The sequence below is a fragment of the Penaeus vannamei genome, chromosome 8 (genome assembly GCF_042767895.1).
Source record: "Penaeus vannamei isolate JL-2024 chromosome 8, ASM4276789v1, whole genome shotgun sequence".
NCBI classification, from domain to species: domain Eukaryota; kingdom Metazoa; phylum Arthropoda; class Malacostraca; order Decapoda; family Penaeidae; genus Penaeus; species Penaeus vannamei.
Genome location: NC_091556.1, coordinates 5,147,089 through 5,154,588, shown reverse-complemented (window position 1 = coordinate 5,154,588; position 7,500 = coordinate 5,147,089). Strand labels below are relative to the sequence as shown.

At 37.2% G+C, this 7,500-nt stretch overlaps 1 protein-coding gene across 4 annotated transcripts in view; it reads right to left on the bottom strand.

Annotated features, from left to right (window-relative positions):
- The window catches only part of Nak (Numb-associated kinase), a 94,019-nt gene that overhangs the window by 85,126 nt on the left and 1,393 nt on the right, over positions 1-7,500 (bottom strand). The window lies entirely within an intron of this gene.

Sequence of the window (7,500 nt, the reverse complement as noted above, 5' to 3'; positions counted from 1 at the left end):
CCTACATGTCCCCACTCCATGGCTCTCTCTTTTCCCCACTTTGACACTTTTTTCTCCCCATGCTGTCTCTCTCTCTTCTCGTGTCCCTTTGTCCCTTCCTCCCTTTCCCCTTCTTCCCTCCATCCTGTCCCTCCTCTGCCTCTCTTTCTCTCTTCTCCTCAAGCTCTATCTCTCTCTTTTCTTCCCACTCATTGTCTCTTCTCCTCACTATGGCTCTCTCTTCTCCCCATTCTCTATCCATCTCCTCACTGCATTCTCTGTCTCCGTCTTTACTTCACTGTCTCTCTATTCACCCTATCCTCTGACTCTATATTCTCCCCACACTCTGGCCCTCTCATTTTCCACATTCTCTGACTGTCTCCCTCTCTATTCTCTTCTTCTCTTCTCCCCACACTCTGGCTCTCTCTTCACCTCATTCTCAGACTTTCGCCCTCTCTTCTCCCCATTCTCTGGCTCTCTTCCTCTCTTTGCCATACTCTCTGATTCTCTATTCTCCCCATTCTCTGCCCCTCTCTTCTCTCCACTCTCTGGCTCTCTCTTCTCCTCAACTCTCTTCTTCCCTTCCTCTGACTCTTTCCCTCTCTTTTCCTTAACTCATTCTTCTCTTTATTCTCTGACTTTCTATTCTCCTCACTCTCTGGGTCTCTCCCTCTCTTTCCCTACTCTGATTATTTCCTCTCTTCTCCCCACTCTTTGACTCTCTCCCTCTCTTCTCCCCATTTTCTCTTACCCTCTCCTCTACATTCTCTGAGTCTCTCTTTCTCTTCTCCCCACTCTGACTCTCTTTCTCTTCTCCCCACTCTCTGACTCTCTTTCTCTTCTCCCCACTCTCTGACTCTCTTTCTCTTCTCCCCACTCTCTGATTCTTCCCCTCTCTTCTCCCTATACACACTCTCCACCTCTCTTCTCCCCACTCTCTGAACCTCTCCTTTTCTTCTCCCCATTCTCTGACTCTCTCCCTTTCTTTTCCCTACTCTCTGACTCTCTCTTCTCCCTACTCTCTAATTCTCTATTTTCCCTACTTTCATTCTTTCCCTCTCCTCATCCCTAACACTCTTGACTCTCTGCTTCCCTCTCCCATAAAATAAATACAACCACAACAGGGCCACATACACTAAACCGCCAGTAAGTCACACCATAGAGCATGTAACCTTGTATTAGGTCCACTATCACATGACAGCTGAAATGCTATCCTCACAGGGGAACGAGGGAGTAGGGGGAACACACCCAGGCAAAAACACAACTTTATGAGGAAGCGCCCATTAGACAATAATGGAAAAGAAGGGATATTCGCAGGATTTATTAGTTGAATGCTTAATAGCATGAGCCCTGTTGCATGTTTTGCACTTCCAGACAAAAGTCAAGGCAAACCTAACTCAGCAATGGCAAAAACTTCACCTGAATGTACACAATTGTATTTCCTGATCACATATCCCCTAAAAACCACAACATCAAACAACTTTAGCATTCTCACATCAAGACCCATAAGGCGGAGATGAACCTTGATCCTCTGTACGCGATCCTATGTTATCAACACCCACATTACTCCCCGTTTGCCACTTCCTCTGACTGACCTCATTCTGTAATCTGGTGGAGAGAGTACACAACCCAGCAACAAAAACATCCATCAGTTGGGTGACTGTAGTCTAACAAACAAATAGAGAGACAGAGGGGTAGGGACATGAAGGAGGGAGGGACGGAGAGAGGGAAGGGGGGAAAGGAGGAAGGGAGTGAGGAGGGATGGAAGGAAAGAAGAAAAGGAGGGGAGGAAGGAGGAGAGAGAGAGAGGGGGAGAGAGAGAGAGAGAGAGAGAGGGGAAGGAGAGGAAGAGAGAGAGAGAGGAGAAAGATGAGAGAGAGAGATAAAAGAGAGATGAGAGACAGAGATAAGAGAGAGAGAGAGAGAGAGAGAGAGAAAGAGTGTGTGAGTGTGTGTGTGTGTGTGTCAGACAGAGAGAGAGAGAGAGAGAGAGAGAGAGAGACGAGAGAGAGAGGAGAGAGAGAGAGAGAGAGAGAGAGAGAGAGAGAGAGAGAGAGAGAGAGAGAGAAGAGAGGAGAAGAGAGAGAGAGAGAGAGAGAGAGAGAGAGATGAGAGAGTTAGGAGAGAGAGAGAGAGAGAGAGAGAGAGAGAGAGACAGAGAGAGAGAGAGAGAGAGAGAGAGAGAGAGAGAGAGACAGAGAGAGAAAGACAGAGAGAGAGAAAGAGAGAGAGGAGAAAGAGAGAGAGAGAAAGAGAGAGAGAAAGAGAGAGAGAGAAAGAGAGAGAGAAAGAGAGAGAGAGAGAGTAAGAGAGGGAAAGAAAGAAAGAGAGAAAAGTGAAAGAGAGAGAGAGAGAGTAAGAGAGGGAAAGAAAGAGAGAAAAGTGAAAGAGAGAGACAGAAAGAGAGAAAAAGAAAGAGAGAAAAAGAGAAAAAGAGAGAAAGAGAGAAAAAGAGAGAAAGAGAGAAAAAGAGAGAAAAAGAGAAAAAGAGAGAAAGAGAGTGAGAGAGAGTTAGAGAGACAGAAAGAGAAAGAGAGTGAGAGAGAGTTAGAGAGACAGAGAAATTATGATCAAAAGTTTTGTGGCTTAACAATCTCTTCAAAAAGCCATACCTCTTAAAAAGGGGAAAAAAAAGAAAAAGAAAGAAAGAAAAAAAATTCATCATGTCGTTACTAGCACATGAATGATTACTAACGATGAAATGCAACTGAAATCCCTTCTCAATGAATAATAAATACTATTTTTGTGAATTCAATATTTTCTTCATTACCAACACATATTGATTTGTGTAAAAAAAAAAATATGACCTGTTATTAAACATACTGTTCCTCTCCTTTGGGTTTCATTTTCTTAAGAACACTACACTTACATACATTAAAGAAAAGAACATAGGGAATTCTAATCTTTTCCATTACAATGAATACATGAATATTAATGCTAAATTATGCAGTAACTAACTGGCTTGCTCCACTTTTGTAGCTCTAAAGGATTACCAAGTATTCTATCATTAACATCTTTTTAATCTTTTTTATTTTTACATTTACCGTTTCTACAAATCCTTTGTTTTTTAATCCAAGACTTACACCCAAAACTATTTTCTTTACATTCTATCGATGCTTCATATATGTATACAGTTATATACAGTATGAACACTCAATGATCATACAAGGTTACATTGCCTAACAAGTGTTTCCTAATGCTGCAATGTTACAAAACCAAACTGTTTATATAACACATATTTTGCTGTAAAAACACATCCAGTCTAGGCCACATGTTTGCATATGCACACTCGCATATTCTCCCTCAAATCCACACCCTAACTCCCATTAATATTCACTCTCAACTCTCTATAGGCCTATGTGAATTTGACTTTCATTTTCATAATCAGGTACCAGATGATCTGCAATAACACAGTAGATAATGAAGATAAACTAATTCAAGCATATCACCTGCATTAGAGGACAAGTACTGTCACTTCCTATATGCCTTAATATGGCCTCTGTGCACAGGTGCACGTGTAAGTGAACAGATGCGTGTGTGAATACATATACTTATACATAGGCCTATTAAGAGCCTATAGCAACTCTACAATATTTTGATTTATAAATGATTAATTTTGAAATGGCTGAAGTGCAAACATAACACACTTTCATTCCCAAATTTGAAATACTCTTGCCTCATCTATACTCAATGCAAATCTCTCAAGGACTCAGCAATAGCTCATATGGATATTAATACAACCAAAACACAGAATGCGAACTTTAGATAACGTTGGGATATCGCAATCAACAACTTAACTCTCAAAGTGGATGCATGTAAACCCACAATATCAACACACTCCTTCCAAGTCAAACAAGCTAGTGCCAGTGCCAGAAACACCAGAAACACACGAGACTCAAAACTCTTCAAGACCTTGCACGACTTGATTATTATTAGCAATGTACACATAAACAAGGATAGAAAAAACAGTAGACAGACAGACACATACACCTTCCTATACACACAAACTCTCCCTTGAATATAATGGTACCTACAATTTGACAGTAATATCATAAACACAATCAACCTCTTTACCAAACTCAAAAAAACAAATAAAAAATCCAAAAATCAAATAAACAACAACAAATAATAAACCACATACAAAAAACACATCTAACGTAAACAACAAAATAAATGAAATACTGCCGAAAGATTAAAATCCACCATACACTTCCACCTTCCATGATACTGCCTGGCAACTATGCAAACGGTCAATCAACCAATCAACAAAGGCCAAGAGTCCAAAAAAATATTCTTTTGTCAAGCATCACGCCAGATAACCACATGTAACCCTAGAACACTTTGCTTTCGAGCTAACCCCCCCATGCAGCCTTACAAACATGACTAATCCTCTTGCTCCTATTTTCATATCACTTCGTAATAAATATAAGTGTATAGTATGGTTGTACTTTCTGTTTCAATCTGGTTTTGTTTTCTGTATGTTTGTCTGTCTGTCTGTCTGTTTCCTGTTCCCTCCTTTTCTCCTTCCTTGTCTTTCTCATTTCTTCTCTTTTTTTCTCACTATCTCTCTCTCTCTCTCTCACCTTGCATGCCCTGTATCACAGTTTACCTCTTCCTCTATTCCTCTGTCTATTCCTCTTTCCTTCTTTCCCTCCTACCACTCCTCTCTCTCTCCCTCTTCCTCTTTCCCCTCCTCTCTCCTTCCTTCCTTCCTTCCTTCCCTCCTACCACTCCTCTCTCTCTCCTTCTTCCTCTTTCCCCTCCTCTCTCCTTTCTTCCTTCCCCTATTCTCTCCCTCCCACTTTCCCCTCCTTTCTCTCTCCCTCCTTCCCCCACCTCCCTCACTTCCTTCCCCCTTTCCTTCTACCTTTACCTTTCCCGGTCTCCATCTCTCCTCTTCCCCTCCTTCCCCTCTTCCTCTCTCCCTCCGTCTTTCCCTCCCTCTCCCTCCTTCTCCCCCTATCCCTCTACCTCCTCTTCTCCATTTCCCCACTTTTCAATACTTCTGTTTCTCAACTTTTCTTTCTCCCTCTCTCCTTCCATGCTCTATATCACAGGTTCCCCTCAAGCTTTTGCATGGTAATTAAATGCTCCAGTAATCTTGAAACACTCCACCATATAAAACAATCTCATTTCAACCTTCATACACTCACCACTATGCCAAATACTGTGCTCAAACACTGCAAATTTTTGCTTAAATTAAATAAGACACATACAACCTTAGACTGGCCTACACTAAACCTCTTTACTCTAATAACATATAATACACAATGTACAAACAGACTGTTTCTCTATATTCCATGAGAGAAGAAACCATAAAAAAAAAGATTTTATATCAGTATTAGTTTCTTTTTCAATTCTAATTTTCTTCAATTTTTCCTGCAGCTGCCAATGAAATTCAAACTCCATTTTCTTTTCCAACTAATGTGAGATAAATAAAAATTATATTAGGAAAATTAATTTAGATTTCTTATCTGAACCAATGCTCTTTTAATCTCTCAACTTTGTCGATTTCAACACAAATTTACATTCTATAGCCTATTCATTATGTAGATAAAAGTTATCTCTTCTACCTGGGTATTACATAATATATGTATGTATGTATGTATATATATATATATATATATATATATATATATATATATATATATATATGTATATATACATGTATATATGTATATATATATATATATATATATATATATATATATATATATATATATATATATATATATATATATATATATATATGTATATATATATATGTATATATATATATATATATATATATATATGTATATATATATATATATATATATATATATATATATATATATATATATATATATATATATATATATATATATATATATATATATATATATATATATATATTCTCTATAATACTGGTTAATTTTTTTTGCTGCATCACATTAGATAGAACAATTAACCATTTTTTCTAAAACACAAAGTCCATGATAAACTTTGTGTTATATGGTTGTCATGATCTAACATTATCTATACCCCCACTTTAACAATACAATTTCAAGTTCAGGCTTATCAGAAGCTTCTTTATCTAAAGTGTTTCACCACCTTGAAGATGGCAGAATTTGTCTCTGACATATGTATATTACAAGTTAAATATATATAGTATATGGACTCAGCAGATCATTCACTACCAAAACACTGAGTTATAAATGTTATAAAACAAAACAATCTAGTTACTAATGTACTCAGACAATTACTGTGGCCTGTGAGACACCTTTAGTGCTCCAGCAAAGCATAATAAACCTCCACCTTGTAGCAAAAGTATATTTTGGCAAACCAGAGCATGGATTTTTTTCTGTAACTGTTGATGTATTACCACAGAGGTCTCCCAACTGTAAACATGATGGTCATACTCATGGTATAGAAAAATCTATTCTAAATATCAAATAATTCGCTGTACAGTCTGTGACCTAGATTTCATCAATATTGATTCTATCTACTGTTTACCTTCCCAGTAAACTATACATACATCTAAAATAATTATAAAATAAATAGGCCTACTTCAACTGAGTGCATTTTCAATATCCTTTCATTTCAACAAACAAGCTATTTTTAAGAAGACAACCACATCACTGCAACAATTCAACTGACTGACTCTCCATGCCTGTTGGCACTCCAGCAAAGGCCAACACCACCACCCTTATCAAAAACAGCATATTCTGAGAATATGCTGATTATAATTTATCAGCAAAATGGGAACCAATCTAATATCTCATTTTCCTAAATTATATGCAATGGAGGTTTGGTAGCCTTTATAACAGCATATAATGTGTAGCAATCCCCTGACACTGTCTCAGTATCTGGTAGAAATTATCACATATGACAGCAAAGTTCGAGTGGATGTGGATAAAACACAGTGGCACAATATACAACAGCCCATCTCTTTATAACACTAGCTCAATGTACCATATAATTCCTACATAACAGTTATAATATCGTGTTATGATATACTACAGTATCATATAATATAATATACAGCATGTAACACTATAATTGCGTACTATAACTGTGTTCATCTATAAATAGGTCATATCTTGTTAATTATTAATGATTTGACTTTAAAACTGAAAACTCAAACACAGACAATATCTTTACATATGCTTTTCAAAGTATTTAATTTTTCCAATCCAACCGTTTTAATACAAGGAAGAGTTATACAGAAATATTCAGTAAGCATTCAATAAGTTCCAAAACATGTTTCAATACAGCTACCATTATGATTTCAAAATTTTGTTAAATCGTTAAAAAAAAAAGGCGAAAGGTGCCAACAGAATTTACTGAATCCTTGAAAACCAATAAATATAAAAACTAAATTCAAATGCAACAAATCATTTGACAAGAAATATACGTGTTGCAAGTATTACAATGAAAAGAGTACAATAAACATTTGAAGTTCAATATAATTTTCTACATAGATCTGTATAGGAATAAATGAACCAGACTGTAAGTGCCGAAGTCAAGACAGCGTCCTCT